Genomic DNA, 16,296 nt, shown 5'->3' with positions numbered 1-16,296 from the left:
GGTTGTGAGTGCTCCATCTCTGGAAGCGTTCAAGGCCAGGTTGGACGAAGCCTTGGGTGGGACGGTTTAGTATGAGGTGTCGCTGCCTATGGCAGCGGGGTTGGAACTAGATGATCTTGAGGGCCTTTCCAACCCTAACTATTCTATGATTCTATGATTCTCATTTGCAGCAGAGTCTGCACATATTTCAAGGCAATGACATCGTTCACAGGACTGAAGCCCTAACAACATAGCTGCTCTTTCTGTTTACTAGTAAAGCATGCCCAGATTCTGGGTGCTGCTCAAACAGCAAAGTTCTTGTCCTGAAGTGGAAAGACAGTGGCGCTGACATAGAGATAATAAAAAGAATGCAGGACTATCAATCAAGCTGGTACTTTACACAAACATACACAGGTATAAATATGTCCACTGAGCTTGACAAGACTGCTAGAAGTTCAATTCACACACAGGCATTAGTGAGTTGAGATATAACTCATTAAATACTTTCCAGTAAGGAAGAAGGGACAATGCTGCTAACTCTGTTATGTGTAGCACAATATTACATCACAATTTGTCATCTGTTCAACCTCTAAACTCCTCTAAGTGAATAATTACATATTATAAGGGGAACGAGCTCCTAAAGAATGAGAAACTTCTACTGATGAACACACTTTTTCCATTTAAACTGCCCAAGATCAAGTACAGACGTATTCAGCTCAAAGACGGAAGAAAACTGAAAAAATCATATACTGAAGAAAAACAAGAGTGATGTTACTTATCTACACAGTTGTGAAGCCCTCCACAGTGAGCTGATAATCTTGTATTGCATTTAGGAAAATACCTAACTTCTTAAATATGGATTGCATTAAGTTTACAGCTTTATGGACCCTTAGCTACTGTAACAAAACCTTTCCCATTCCATTTCCTTTGTTCTATACTGTTCAAAATACCATAAAAACTGTTTTACAAGGAATTATAAGAACTTTCCCATAATCGGTATGCACTAAATGCAGTACGTGCGCTAAGTTAACATGGACATTTTTAAACATGACATACTCCACTAAAGACTTGAAAATTTTCTAAAACACCAATTAGAACTTAGTGTAAAATATTAAAAAGGAGAAAAACTTTACTCAATCAGGATTTTATCTTTACAATATAAGCTATTAGGTTTTGTAGAGCCTTAGACCTATGACTATGGCTTTGTGATTCCCAGATGATAAGTCAGTGTTGCAATAAATCTGAGTGAATATAAATGACACATTTACAAAGCCTAAATTGTTGAAATACTTGAATAAATTTTCACAAAACATTTTTTCCTAAAATTAACCACTATTTCTGAAACACCCTGAAATATAAGCAAAATAATATGAAACAAATAACAATCCAGTTTCTTACATCTAACTTTTTTGCTTAAGTACTTTAAAACAATCCAACAGGTTATTAGTAACATCAGCACTGGGAAATAAGCATTGTAATATCTAAATCCTAAATCACTTAAATGAATGAGATGACCTAAGATGTATCAGAAGGAAAAAAAAAAAAAAAAGGTGGGAGAAAAATGGAAGACTCCACCTTTACCAGTAGCAGAAAACCCAGTTTGAGACAAAAGTCCAATATTTGTTAAATACTATGACTGCTATGAAGTACTGTTTTGTTGTGCATCATCTCTGTGCCTTTAGTCATTCCTAAAGAATCAGAGGCAGGTTGTCTGCATGTCATGGACTAATAAAACATCACTTCTGTAGAACAGTACAGCAAATGTCTAGAAAAGTTCATTGAATGCAACATCTCATAACTGCATATAAACTCAGATTATATTTTGCATCAAAATATCTAATAATGCATCACAGAATGTTTTGGGTTGGAAGGGACCTGAAAGATCATCTGGTTCCAACCCCCCTGCCATGAGCAGGGAGACCTTCCATCATCATACAGCCTAAGTTAAAGCTTCATTTAGCTTAGGTTAATAAATGCACAAATCTAAGATGAAACATATCAAAGTGTGTAATTCAGAGAAACCATGACTACTCTAGACTAAGTTTTAAACCAAGTACTACCTCTGATTAACGCAAGTTTAACCGAAATACAACCTCTTTTATAAAAGACTGGCTAGTAATTGCGGCCTTTAAAAACACGGAAAGCTGAAACTATGACATTTTGGGGACCCTGTCCCCAAGAGGGGCTCCCGAGCGTGGCATGAGGCAGCCCAGCGCATTCCCCGGCCCCACATGCTGTTGTCGCAAGTCTTTGTCTCTTTTCCTGTAGTCCTGTTTAAATTCTCACCTTGCTCTGCCCTTGTCATCAAGTCATTCAAGCACAAAGCAGGGAGCACGGGAGTGTTTACTCATTTCCCAAGTCCATTATCTTACACATTAATCACTGGTCTGGAACTTTTGGACAATGCTGAATCTGTTACCTTTAATTTTTTTTCTTTCTGGCTGCTTTACTCTTGGGTCCGATAGTTCACCGGTTCCAAGCTGTACTTACACTTGATGACCTTTACATCTGATTATTTAGCTACTCTTCCTTTTTTTTTTTTAATACTTTAAAAATAAACAAATGCATGAAGGTAGGAACAGCGTTTTCCATCTTTAAAAGCCATGCTCGCTGGAGGAAGTCACAAATCCAACTACCACAGATTGATCTACTCCAAATCTCTAAAAGGCATATTCCACATCTGAAGCGCAAAGATACGGGATGAGTTTCAAGAAAGGACTGGAGAGAGTTTATTTTCTTTAGAGCAACCAGATTTGCCTGGAAAACGTGAAGAGCTCACAACCCTTCCACCCCCTTTTTTTAATTATTACTGTTACTGCAAAAGCAGCGAAAAGTTATTTCTGAACGCAGGAAGTTTGTTGTTGTTGTAGAAATACATCTTCCAAAACAGCACAAAGTTTCTTTGCAGTAATGACTGCAGAAAGGAATAGGTGTAAATCCGGGCAGCTGGAGGCTCTTGAACTACACTTGTTAAAAGATTTGTTTGTGAAACACGCATTTTATTGCCTTGTATGCAGGTTATAATGAGGCATGGACAACTGCAACACTGCACTTAATGATTGCGTTTCTTGTTTCAGCCAGTTTCCCTGTCCTCTTGCAATTAACGCTTTCCCAGATCACCCAAGGCTACTGGGGGGGGGGGGAGTGTGGAGAGAGAGGGGGAAAAAAAATCAGAAATTCACATAAATGAGCAATGTCAATAGTTTAGAAAGAGTTACTTAGAGAACAAAGGGCCCTTATGAGGCACTAGTGAGAAGAAATGGGGAAAAAATGAGTCCTCACAATGTCGGCCTTTTCTCCCCGCGACTTGTTATCAAGCAGCCCGCGCGAGCCCCCTCCGATCTGCATGAAAATGCGCCCGCTCCCATTCACTCATTTGCATTAATTTCTCCCATTAGAGCTGCAAATGGCCGCACGTCTCCCCGGCACAATGCGGCAGCCCATCACCGCGGCGGCGGCACCAGGTGCCCCGATCACTCGTCGTCTCACTCCCCCCCCCCGCCTTCCAAGCTCTCTGTTTTTTAGTGGGAGGGGGGTGGCCGCTGACAAGCCCCGCTCGTCCCAGGGACTCCTCAATTGGATTTGCTGGCGGTGACAAAATTGTCGCCGGCCGGGAGAGGAGGAGGAGGAGGGTAGGCGCGGGGGGGTTCTCTTTTGAGCGGGCGTCTATCAGGCTGCCATGGGAAAGCGAGAGGCGAGTGATTCTCAGTGGCTTCTGATTTCCAGTATTTGTTCAGCATTAGGGCCCACTTATCTCCGGGAGAAAAAGCAACATGTAGAGAGAAAGTGACAGGCAGAAACACGCTCCCTCGCCCCTCCATTCTCCCCGCGCTCTGTATTCAAACAAGGGGGCCCTGTTACGCTGAAAGCTCCGGATCAGCCTCACTCAATTATCGCCGCTAATCCTTATAGCTCTATAAAGTAAATATTTCATTACAATTTCAAATAAACAGTCACCCAATCTAATGAAGCAAGAACTCAAAGTGGCAATGTCACAGAACTTGTTACCATCATCAAAGGGAAGGACACAGGCCTGTCTGCTAATAACGTTAAAAAAAAGGGTTCCCGAGCAGATCCATGAGAAGGGATTTTTTCCTGTTACTCACTTTGACCTTTTTGTCTTCCCAAATATTCTTCAGTCGTCAAAAATACTTCCATTTTCTTATTGACTACTCTCTGTGCACTGGGCTCGATCCTGGTACTCAATGGAAATTAGTTGAGGGACAGTGTATGTTCACAACTCACACTAAAATATAGCATCCCTGGTTATCTGTCAAGACCTAGTAGCTTCATCAACTGAAACTATTTTCACAGAACTGTTACTACTAAACAAACAAACAAAAAAGAAATCCATTCATGAAGTCCCAAAATCTCCCTAGTATTTTTTTTTCCTATACTGGCACTTAACATTTCTGCTGCATACTTATATGGGAAGATGTCAGCACCTTTACAATCCCCCAAGATAGGCAATGACAGGTCAGGGAGTATTTTGTGCAGCAGCTCTTTCAGGACCCCAGACCGCTTCCCAGTTCAGATAAGCTGAAGGTAACAAACACATTTGGCAGGTACAGAGCAGCACTGTCACTTCATGCTATCTTAGGCAAGCGCATCATAAAATCCCTTCTATAAACTTTGATTAGTTTGGGTTACCCTTAGAGTAGCCAGGCTTTTTTTATCCACAATGTTTTTACAACAGGAAGAATGCTACTCTATGTCTTGTGTCTCTTTTCAGAAAATTTTTAAAGATGTCCTCTTCCTCCTGCCTTCATCTCCTGCAGAACTTTCTCGCTTCCTTCCTCCTTTTCTTCCCCCCTCCCATTAAACCGGGGGGGGGGGGGGGGGGGGGATATTCTTTGTCATTCCCTCTCTTTCTGACACAAATGAAACCGGCTTTTCTTCTATCAGCTGTTCACAGAGGAGATGCCCAGTGCCTCTTTGGGAAATACAAGAAATACTGAGATCTCACAGCAGACAGCTGTAGGTCAGCATACAAAAGTTAAACCTCCCTAGAGTAAGTATTCACTGAGCAGTCTCCTTAGGTCCTGCTCACATTCCCATGTCAGCCACATGTCCCAACACTAACCCAGGGTTTAATGCTAAAAATACCCTTACAAGGCACTATTTTGGGCTGTGTGCAGTTGCCTTGCAAAAACACTAGGAATCAAACGAGCAGATTTCTGCCTCATACATCATCACCTACAATCAACTGGTACAAAAAAAAAAAAAATAAACCCCACTTACGGTATTTCAGAGACTCCATTTCAAGGAAGTGAATTTTAAGTGTTTAAGCTTTAGTAAGTCAACTGCTTGAGAACTGTGCTGAAAAAAAAAGCAGTATTATCTCCCAGTAATGTTCCAGTACACCTATGTAACCCAGTTATCTATGCATAGACATAACTGGTTGCAATCATTCAGTTCTATGGATAAGGAAACAAAATATCCATCTAAAACTCTTAGAATGAAATAGTCACTGTGTAACACTGAGAGAATAGCACAATAAAAACATACCTTTGGCCATAATGCTGGTAGACACAATGCTGCATAAATACAGAAAAGAGAGCCACAAGTAAGAAATTACCATATGTATACAGACATCTTTCAAGCACACTTTAGCGCCTGTCATAAGTGGACCTGATAAAATAAACCCATACAGAGAAGGCTAACGTAAAATCTTATACCAATTTATGCACTTAATACGGGATTTGAGTGTTATACTGGAAGGTCTTGAGAATGTTCTTCAGCAAAGTAGTGAAGCTCACCCTCTATTAGTAGCTCCCCATTACCCCAAATTACTGCCATTCAGATGTCAATCAGTAAGGATGCACTACAGGAATTAAAGGAAAGAAGTCATTTACCACAAGTATTCCCCCAAAGATTGCACTGTCTTTAGTTATTCTGTATACTGTTTTTATTCCTTCAAAATTATTTTTCACTTCTTGATTTCCACTTCAATACTTCACTATGATTCAGAAATATACAGCTTTTCCAATGGAAAAAAAATAAAACCAAAACAAACAAACAAAAAAATAAACAAAGCCAGTTCACTACTCCACATCTGTAAGTCACAAGATTTACACATACAGTCTGAGTTTAGTCCAGACACAGTTCCCTCAACTCTTGCTAATCAATGGTGAAATAAATCTTGACTGCCTTAAAGTGCTAAACATAATTTCCTTATCTTAAATATGAATATTCAAACATAATAGCAACCATTAGGTCAAGTCTAGGTAAAAGGGCATTTTTAGCGGTTTATTTGGGTTTTGACTCCTGATGCATTGTTTTAAGCAAATGCTGATCTTTCAGATAAAAGTAGAATTTTTGCTGAAGAAAAGTGTGTCAATTGAAGGTAACACCTGCTCAAAAAATATGTGATCATGAGAAAGCCAGGAGGTCCTGCTCTCCTTTCCTATTCCTGACTGAACTCCTGATGCTAGGAAAAAATTAATTTATGACCTATAACAAAACTAAAAACTGAAATATAGTGCCTTCATTTCCGGGTAACTCCTTGACAAACTTCACATTAAGGTATGATGCAAAAGTTGGTTTATATTATGTACTTTGATATAAATAAAAGACTTCTTTAACTCGTTCAAATTAAGACAAGTAAATTTAAAATTACACAGCAAGATATTTATGAAGATACTTATTTTAATAAAATGCCTTAGACAAAGATTAAAACATCACAGTTTTAGACTTCTTGAGTCTAGAAAGCTTATTTCTTGAATCAGCAAATGTTCTTCCCTGGTAAATCTCAAATTTCAAATTTCCATTTGAAAAAGGATACTTTATCACATAGGATGTATTAAGAGTCCAAAAAGGAGAACAGATTTAGAAAGCAAGATTATAAAGTAAATCAGATTTCATTTTACATTTATTTTAGTTTCACAGAGCAATTGCTTCTGAAAATTTCGATACATGAAACAGTATATGGGTATAAACATCTCACTAAGGAATGCAAAAAGTCACATTCTGTAGCTAATAATTCTTTCTTAGAATATGTAATCAATATAACTTTTCACATATTATTCCTTTTATTCTGCTTTTAGCTGTAATTATGTATCTTTAGATAATATTAATTATCAGGTTCAGTTATGTCAAGGTGCTCTTTTCTTACTTGTTGATAACCTGATTCTATGTTTGCAGACAAATTTTGAAGTAAACCGTTCTGAGATACGTGAAACCAACTTGAAGATTAAGATATGGGTCTCCATGCTGTCAAATAGTAAGAAAGCCCTTAGATCTACAGTTGGATATTTTAAGGGCAAGTGCTTGAATAAGGGTGTTCAGGGTTAGGCAAGTAAGTGTTACTGGAGCTGCACATAATCAATACAATTAAGTAGGTGGGAAAGAGATGAGGTTTGATGTCTTAGAAGCTGCAATTAAAATTGATTACACTTTTGAAAATACTTGACATAAAATACTGCATTATGTAAGTAGCATTCTACATCTTTCCACACACTCATCCAGTCTATGTCTTCAGTCTCTTGTTAAAACTAGAGCCTCCTTGGCTCTGACATGAGAAGTCCTGAGCAGAGCTTCTCAGGACACCCAACTCCCCCAGTTTCATAAAAATGGAGCCCATTTTTCCCACAAGAGACAACTAGTACATTGCAAGCTCACACCCTCGGGGCTGGATCCAGACAAGGTGACTAGTAAATGTGGACCTGACAACCAAAAAACGAGAATCATAGGTGTTAGGAATAACTGAGACCAAATAGGCACAGAAAGCCTGCTGGTACTGAGAGGAACTGTTTCTTAACCATTTCTTGGTCTATTTAATTAGAAGATTTGCACTACTAAAACATAGCTGACATTACGTCAATAGGTGAGTGAGGCAGTCAAGTAGGACCCTTCACCCTGATCTCAATTCTCCTAGTTCTACCAAACCCAGGTTATTCAAAGCTAAAAATTGAAGCAGTTCAGCCTGTACAGGGAAAGAGCAGTAAAAACTTCAAGACAAGGCAGGCTTTTATCTTCTTAAGGATCTTTATTTCAGCCAAAATCTCTGAAAGCTAGAGTTTATGGGTAATTTTAATTATTCTAATTCACAGTAACAAGCATGCTTCGTTTGCTTATTAATGCAAACACTGAGCTGTTTGCATTTATCTTCTGAGAAACACAACTGAAATTATTAAGTGTAATCTTATTTTTAAACAAATATTGTCCAATTAATAAGGAACAAGTACGTCAAAAAAAATTAATGCCTTTTGATTAAGCTTTGTTTTCTGAAAATGTTTTCCTCTGAAACTCTTACCTGTGTTGATCTATAGCATGATTTTTAAGTTTTTAAAAAAATAATATTTTATATCGAATTAAACATAATATTTGGATAAGGTTGAAAGGTGGTTAAAGGGGTAAGATTTTCAATGCAAACATAATAATAATTAATTGCTAAGGTGCTTTTGGGAAAAATCACACACTTGACCCAAGCTGAAGGCTGAAATATTAATCTGTTTCTATGACAGAGATCAAGCTTCATAGTCGCTTTTTATCCTCCTCATAATAGAAGCAACAGTTGTAAACCATAATGTTATAGTTCAAACAATGCCCCCCCTAAGACTTCAAATTTATTATAGCATTCATCTCCAAGACAAAAGACCTGGTACAGGAAAAAAGCTCTTTTTAGCAAAAAGCATGGCTGTTATTTATGGCTCAGATGCGAAGAATGAGTTTGGGGAATTTATCAGAGATGAAGGTATGAAATGTTTTAGCTTGTTCTTCTCTCTCTAATCCATAAACCATTTTCTCAGCCACCCAAGTGAATTCTAATGGAACAGGAGTGATGAAATAATATTTTCCTAGCCCTTTAACACTTTGCCTACTGTGTGCACTGTGTGACTTGTTCAGGGAAAACACAGGAGCTTATAGTTACAAATCTTTTAAATCAGAAAGTAAAATGATCTTGTTAATAAATTATGTAAAATGGCCTTGTGGGAAGATTCAACATACCACTGAGCGCTCATGCCCACTATCAAACCACGTTCACTCACAACCATTCTTACAAAGGCCTTTTTTTTTATTAATCTTTCGTTTGAATGTAATGTGCATTTCCTGCGGATGCCTTAGAGTTATCCAGTCAGCCCATAACTATCTAATTTGCTCTGGGTAGAGGAAGGAGAACAGAGGTTACTGAGGAGCCCCTGAGTTTGCTGAATAATAAAAAAAGATGCAATATGAGACCATGCAGCTTTTACATTCTCTGAGATGTAACCAATGCCTTGCCTGGTTAGATTTTTATGGCAAGCAGTACTGCTGCGACAGAGATGTTGAAGGCTGCTGTCCTCACCTCCCAGTTGCCATGCTGCCTGTTACACAGAATTCTTTACAGGCAAAACTTATTCCTCCCTCCCTCTCAGTTTTGCTGAGTAACTCTAATGGCTTTGTAAGCCCCCCATCATCACCAGTGCCACCCTGGATGTTCCTTCCAGACAGAAAAGATTATAGCAAGAGCATCTGTTTCTCCAAACAGATGCGTACTGGACATCCCCCTAAAGCTTCACTATGGTAACAAACTTGGTTCGGTTTTCTCCTCTTGAGTATTTAAGTGAGTCTAAATTCTGGAGTTGTAGTCTCAGGTGGTTCAGATGTTTCAGCTGCAGACCTCAAACATCAGGTCTCAAGGAAAAGACTTAAGTTTTCCTGCAAAACATATTAGCTGCAGGAATCCCTTAGTACTTGGCACAAGAATGAAGCTATTTTTGTATCCATATACATAGGCAAAGAATTTGGGGGCTGTTGGTACAAGAGTATGTACAATTTCACGTGGAACACCACACAGGAATAGACCAAATTCAGCAAGACTTCTGATGAATGACTTTGCCATTACTTTACTGTTATGCTTCTAAAATTTCAGCAGATCTAGCTTACTGTTCCTTTAAATCTCTTTCCATATTGCCCTTCTTCTACAACATCTACAGCAAACGACGTATTACTCTTCTGTGACACACTGACTCCTCCATTTAATAATATAGGCTTAATTATATTGCCAGGTCCTGTCTTGTTGAAGTCAACTGGAGAGTTGCCAATGTCTTTCCTAAATATAGAAACATACATACATACACAATGAAAGAAGATACGGGAAATACATACTTTACAGATAAACTGTTTCTTTTCTACCTCATTTTACATCATATTTCAAAAGAAATGTACACTGACTTCAAAACAATGAAATGAAGTTATTCAAAAGAGCAAGAAGCTGCAGAGTGACAAGAAAGAAAATAAAAACAAATAAAGTGAGCAGGAAAGAGGTAATATGTCATCAGTCCCCCAAGGTTTTTTTTCTTTCTTTGCTGGTGTGGGATATTCGTGCATCTTCCATTTGCACACATTTTTTGCCTTAGCTGAAAAATAATCAAGTTCTATGACTGTCTTTAGCTTTGCCATGATTCCCATTTATGAAAATATTTTCCCCTTTCTTCCTGTGTGAAGGAATCAACTATAGGAAAATTGCATAATTGCACATCTTCCTCTATACATTTTTTTTTCCCTAAGTGCAATATTATCAACTCTGATTTAAGTTCACACTCAGAGTTGGGAGAACACGCAAGAGCAAGAAGTCTGCTATTCATTAGAGTATAAACTGCGCACCCACTCTGCTACAGATTTGTGTTTCTTCTCTTCCATTCCCCACCTAAGAAATGTCATCTAAAGAAAGCCAATGCTTTTACAGTCACACAGAATCACAGAATCCCAAGGGTTGGAAGGGACCTAAAAAGATCATCTAGTCCAACCCCCCTGCAAGAGCAGGTCATCAAAGGCCCATCCCTTCCCTCCAACTCATTCTTTCTATGGCCCTCCTCAGAATTCGGCTGGAGGTTGGGAAAGGGAAGGAGAAGAGAAAGGAGGGAGAAGAGGAAAGATATTTTCATCTGGATCAGTTACTAATCTGATTCACAGTGCAGCCCCACAAACAGCCGTAGCATGTAAAACTGAGCAAATGGCAAAGGAACAAGAGTGGCACAGGCTGGCCACCACTCTTGGAAGTGTGTGGGAAATTGCTGCCCAGCCTCACCAGTTGGGCTGGATGCATACAGTCTTCCACATAACACTGGGATCTATTAAGAGTGAATCTATGACAGAGGACACAAGGCTCAGCTACGTCTCTGTTGTAAAAGCAAGGTGGTCGCTCTCTTTACAACCTATTCACATCAGTAACTCACGAGGCAAAATGCTTTCCTGATTTTCTGCAGGCTGCTTTCCTCTTCTGAAGAAGGCAACATGACAGTATAACCCCATCTTCAGCAAAGGGGAAAAAAACTTTAGTAACACATTTTTCTCTTAATAAATCACTTTTAATGACTTCCAATAAATCATCTTGTAATCACATTCCTTTACCACTTAAGCCAGTCAAAGTATACCTCTTGCAGTTAAAATATTAATGTATTCACATTTCACGTAAAATTATAACTCAGAGAAACTAACTGAAGAGCAATCTTAATTTATCTGAGAAAGCAATGATTGCAAGTTTTAAAAGTTACTCTACAAGTTAGTAGAAATTGCCATCTACAGTTTAGACACTATTTCTGATCAGAATTTCACTACTTCACGTGCACATACACATGCTTCCTGACACATCCTTTTTCACATATATACACAAACACAATATACATAAACCCAAGCATTTGTAAAGCAGCAGCTTATGCAAAAAGACCTGGTGAAATGAGGCATTTAACACTGTAACACACCATCACATAGTCTGCATTCCCGATGTCCTGCAGGAATTCTGATGGTTCTGATATTTTCTTTTTCTCTAGTTTCATTGCGGTAATTCCTGAACTACAATTTACATCTGCATCACACTACTTTGCCCTGACACAGAAATGAAAGTTAATTAGTTTCTATGACAACCTGATGCATGAAAGGACCACAGGTTCTTTCACATTTGTAAATACATTCCAACTTAGTATTCAGCGTGCAGTGTATATCAGCATTAAGTACAAATAGCATGAGTTTGTTTTTAGTAAGGCAGAAAAAAAGGACTGAAGTCAGATGATGTGATTCATCAGAGCATACATTTGTCAATGAACAGATGAGTCCCAATTTATTTCCCTCGCCTTTAAAGAAGTCTCCAAACTTCCATTAGAAAATCATATTCAGATGTGAACTGACATTCCCCTTAAAAGGTTTGTCAGAAACTCAGTACCTAAACTGGATGAAGTTGGTTTTTTCACCTTAATTTTGCACCACAGCATTTAGTGTTTTCATTACTGTAAAAATATATGTCTTTAAGAGCATTTCAGGGTATGCAATATTATTCACATTCAAAATAAATGTGAATAATAAGCTTAACCCAGCAGTCTTTGACCTAATGCTATGCTTTGACTCTCACAATCATCTGTGCTCGTTTTTTTCCTAACAGGTCCCCAGAATAAAACCACAAAAGAGTATGTGTTCCAAAAATCTTCTTTCCCATTTAAAACATCATCGTGAAGTTTAATTGTGACGGTGTCCTGCCTTTACTCACGTGTTCAACACCAACAGTCAGTTGCTTCTTATCATACTGAACACCTGAGACCTTTGAGCACCAGAACCTCCCCATGATCATAGCCAGGCCTCCTGCTCCCCAAGAAAAGCTGTGGAAGGAGGACTCAGCACCACTTCTCACATCAAGATTGCCCTGCAACATCTCACTATGTCAGTCCACCCAGTCTCTTCTCTGGGAGGAAGAGAATCCCACACTGAGAAGAACTAGATGAAAAGCCAAGCCAGGACGAGTCTGCCAAGGTACTCTACAGGCAAGACCCATAGACATGGATTCCCAAGCAGCAGTTCCCCATGGTAGTTGTGGTGACTCTTGAAGCATATTGTACATTCACGGGTTTTATTCTAGCAAGGAGACAACATTATCAAGATGTAGAAATATTACAACTGTTCTTTCCCCAAGAAAACCAGGACTGCATCCTTTCCCCAGCACAAACATGGGTCACATAAGTGATTTTCCTCTGCTGAGCAAAGGAAAATCATACCCTTAAGGTATTTAGGACAAGAGAGAATAAAAAGTCTTTACACATCAGCGTCAGATGATCTGCCACGTATTGCCCATACTGTCACAAAGCAGTTGTGAGTTTTTTTGTTGCACATTTTCTAAATTATATGGACAGTATATAATCAAAGTCACACACGGAAGTACTATGACCAAATCAGGTTATTTATTCTAAAACCAGAGAGGCAAAGGAAGAAAAAGGAAGAAGTATACAATAAGTGTCTCATTACTATTATTCTCTGATTTCTTTCAAAATGAGAAAATTAGCGTCACAAGAGCAAGCTAGAGCTGCAATACAAATACTCCTTCCTCTCTGCCCCCTGAGATAGAAGAATTCTACTGATAATTTCCCAGTAAAATGCTTATGCAACTAATGAGGAGTTATTCCACCTAACTACTAACTTAAGTACTGACCCTGCAAGCAGCCTATTTGGGTGGACCCCTGAATTTCTAAAGACTTACAAGACTCCTTACACAACTGAAATCTAATTATCAGTGTTCTCTCAAGACGTTTCTTCCACTCCAGCTCCAACGCTTATAAAACATGGGGCTCCTGGATTCTAATCAGAAACCTAGAAACCTATAAACAACGTGTAACTTACAGATGCCCTTCAGTGCATCAGAACGCTTTTTAGTACAGCTCTAAAATTCTAAATCACTCCATATTATTTATCTCCAAACTTCCTCACATTTTAAATGTCATGGTGTCAGACTAAGTAATAAAAAGTTTAAAAGCTAATTAGTGAACTTGACTAGTAACACCTGAACACTGCATTTAAGACTGAACATACTTATGAGATATTTCTATTTTCAAATTATTTTTTTTCCAAGAAACCAGACTTTAGAATTAAGTCTTTAGTCACACTGAAAATGTGACTAAGCAATCTCCAGTATGTACAGATGCAGCTGAAAGACAGTCATAAAAAATAGTATTTCAGATGATCACACGTTTTTCAGCTTCATCTGCTCTTGTAGAGATTTTTCTTAACTATAAATTGAGCTCTGGAATTTCATTTGCTTTTTCACACTAAATTGACTCCAAGATTTTATATTCATTAAAATAAATGCCACAAGTTGTATTTTTAGATTGTGGAACTTTATCCTCATAAAATAGCATATTAGAGCTAAATCCTCACATACAGGTAAAGTATAAAGACAAATATGAGTTTCACTAGCAGATCAAGTACTTTTCCTAACATGAGGAAATGAGTGGCTCCTTTCACCTTAAGAAGTTAATATGAAAATGCTTCACATCTCAAAAACAACAAAACCCACTTAAATACTAGCAAGTCATGCCTGACATTTGTATAAAAATAAAAATAATCTGCTGTCAGCAAAACCTCTGAATGCCTCTGTCACTCCTCTCAAACATGAACCTTTCCTTGACTACAAGGGTTCTGCTGTTATACTACACTCATTAGAATGGAATTTGTGTTAACTTCCATGTACCACGACTTACTAATAGGATTGCTAGCAATTATTATACTGAAATGAAATCAGCACAAACTATTAGATCTGTTTAAACAAGTTAAAAATAAACCTTGATTAAATGTTCTTTTTAAAGAAACTGCTCATTAGGGCTGCAGGGCCTTCCGATAAATTGGTGTTTCATTAACATCAAAGCATGAATCAAGTTTAAACTCACTTACCAAACAAGTTATACTTAAAAAACAGCTTTAAAAAATAACCTGGATTACAACCATCACGTAAGATAGTAACTAAATGGATGCCTTATTTACAGAGGTTTGGAAATTTCAAAAGGGAAAATGCTTTCCACGAGGCAGGAGGGAAAGGATATAGAGCAGAACTGTTGGTATCCAAGAGCACTGGATTTACTCCCCAAGCTGGGATGCACGTTGCAGTTTGCTAGTATGGAGCCTGAAAAGCACTGTGGGTACTGAACTTGCAAAAGAAGATAAAAGCACACTGTTTGCTCCCAGTGTTCTTACCTACATATATATATACATATACACACATATACATATATCAAAATGCAAACAGAGCTGCAACTTGAATAAGGCTTAGGCAAGCCATTCATATTTGCTTGAATATTTTTTGTTTTCTTTCTCTAAACCTATTGTCTGTCCTGTAAGCTGAGGATGCACATGCTATGTGAAATAAGTGCAATGAATAGATGAAGGTTAAAAGCGACAAAAGCTTGCACAGCTGCTGAAAGGAAAATGTTATTTTCCCAAGAACACTGCAATGCTGCGGTTTATCCTAAGAACTCAGTCTTGGCAATTTTATCACATTTATTAAAAAAGAAGTCTAATTAACAATTCTCCCTCTCTAATATGAGGAAGGACTTTGCTTGCTTTTTAAAAATGCAATGCTGAACTGGGCAGATTCTCAATATAGAGATGATTTTATAACACTGTCTTGCTGCAGTCATAAGAATTATTAAAAGAAATGGATTACCTGTAACTCAGTATAAACAAATGTACCCATTATATTATAGCAAATAGTACATGTATTTTGAAAAGCATTTTCAAAATGGCTTTTTGATATCACTATCATAACAGATCATACAGTAATTTTAACCATAACTTAGTCTGCCCCTTTCAGCTGTTATCTTCTAAAACATGCTAGTTACCTTTCTGCACCAGTATTGCAAAAATGTTCTGGTTTAAAAAGGAACAAACCTCCCAGTTTAAGTAATTAATATTCCTTAATTAAATTCACCAACCCATAGACAATGAATTCTTTATAAAACTGTGAGCTTGCCTAAAGCAACAAAGTCACACTTTTGTTAAAGCATTTTTAGTGTGTATTTTGCACAATTTTTTAAAGTTTAACCTCTGTGGATCAATGTGCTTCCTTAAAAGACTTTAATAAATTAAAGTGCAGAGAGCTTTTTTTCACCAGGCAGAAAAAGCTGATGAGACAGGTTTAGTTTAATCTCAGGCAATAGAAGTCATTAACCATTCTCTCAGGGATTAAAATATAGCTTGCCCTTTTCTTCTCTCACTTATCATTAGCATCACTTTAATCTCCCAGCGTTTCACACTGCTATTTTAATCATTACTTACTGCCTTTTGACAAGTGCAGAACATGCTTTTTCTCATTGAGGCAATATCCTGGTTTTAGCTGACAAATGTAGGACATAATGTAAAAATATCAAAGTGACATCTCTTAAACACACCTTCATCATAAAAATCTCTAAAGTTACAATATTCCTTTGTCTAATGTTTCTATTGAAATTATCATTTGAAAGGTTTTGCTCTTCCACAGAGGCAAAAGTTTGTTCTAAATAACACAACAACTAATTTCAGTCGACTGATACAGAGAGTACAAACATTTCAGGGATTTTAAAAATATACACCTTAACATTTTTG

At 37.8% G+C, this 16,296-nt stretch overlaps 1 protein-coding gene across 8 annotated transcripts in view; it reads right to left on the bottom strand.

The window, feature by feature from the left end:
- DACH1 (dachshund family transcription factor 1) overlaps window positions 1-16,296 on the bottom strand; it is a 374,731-nt gene that overhangs the window by 279,631 nt on the left and 78,804 nt on the right. The gene's annotated exons all lie outside the window — the stretch shown is intronic.

The sequence above is a fragment of the Lathamus discolor genome, chromosome 4 (genome assembly GCF_037157495.1).
Source record: "Lathamus discolor isolate bLatDis1 chromosome 4, bLatDis1.hap1, whole genome shotgun sequence".
NCBI lineage: Eukaryota > Metazoa > Chordata > Aves > Psittaciformes > Psittacidae > Lathamus > Lathamus discolor.
The sequence above is the reverse complement of the archived record's forward strand: the minus strand, read 5'-3'. Positions and strand labels throughout refer to the sequence as shown.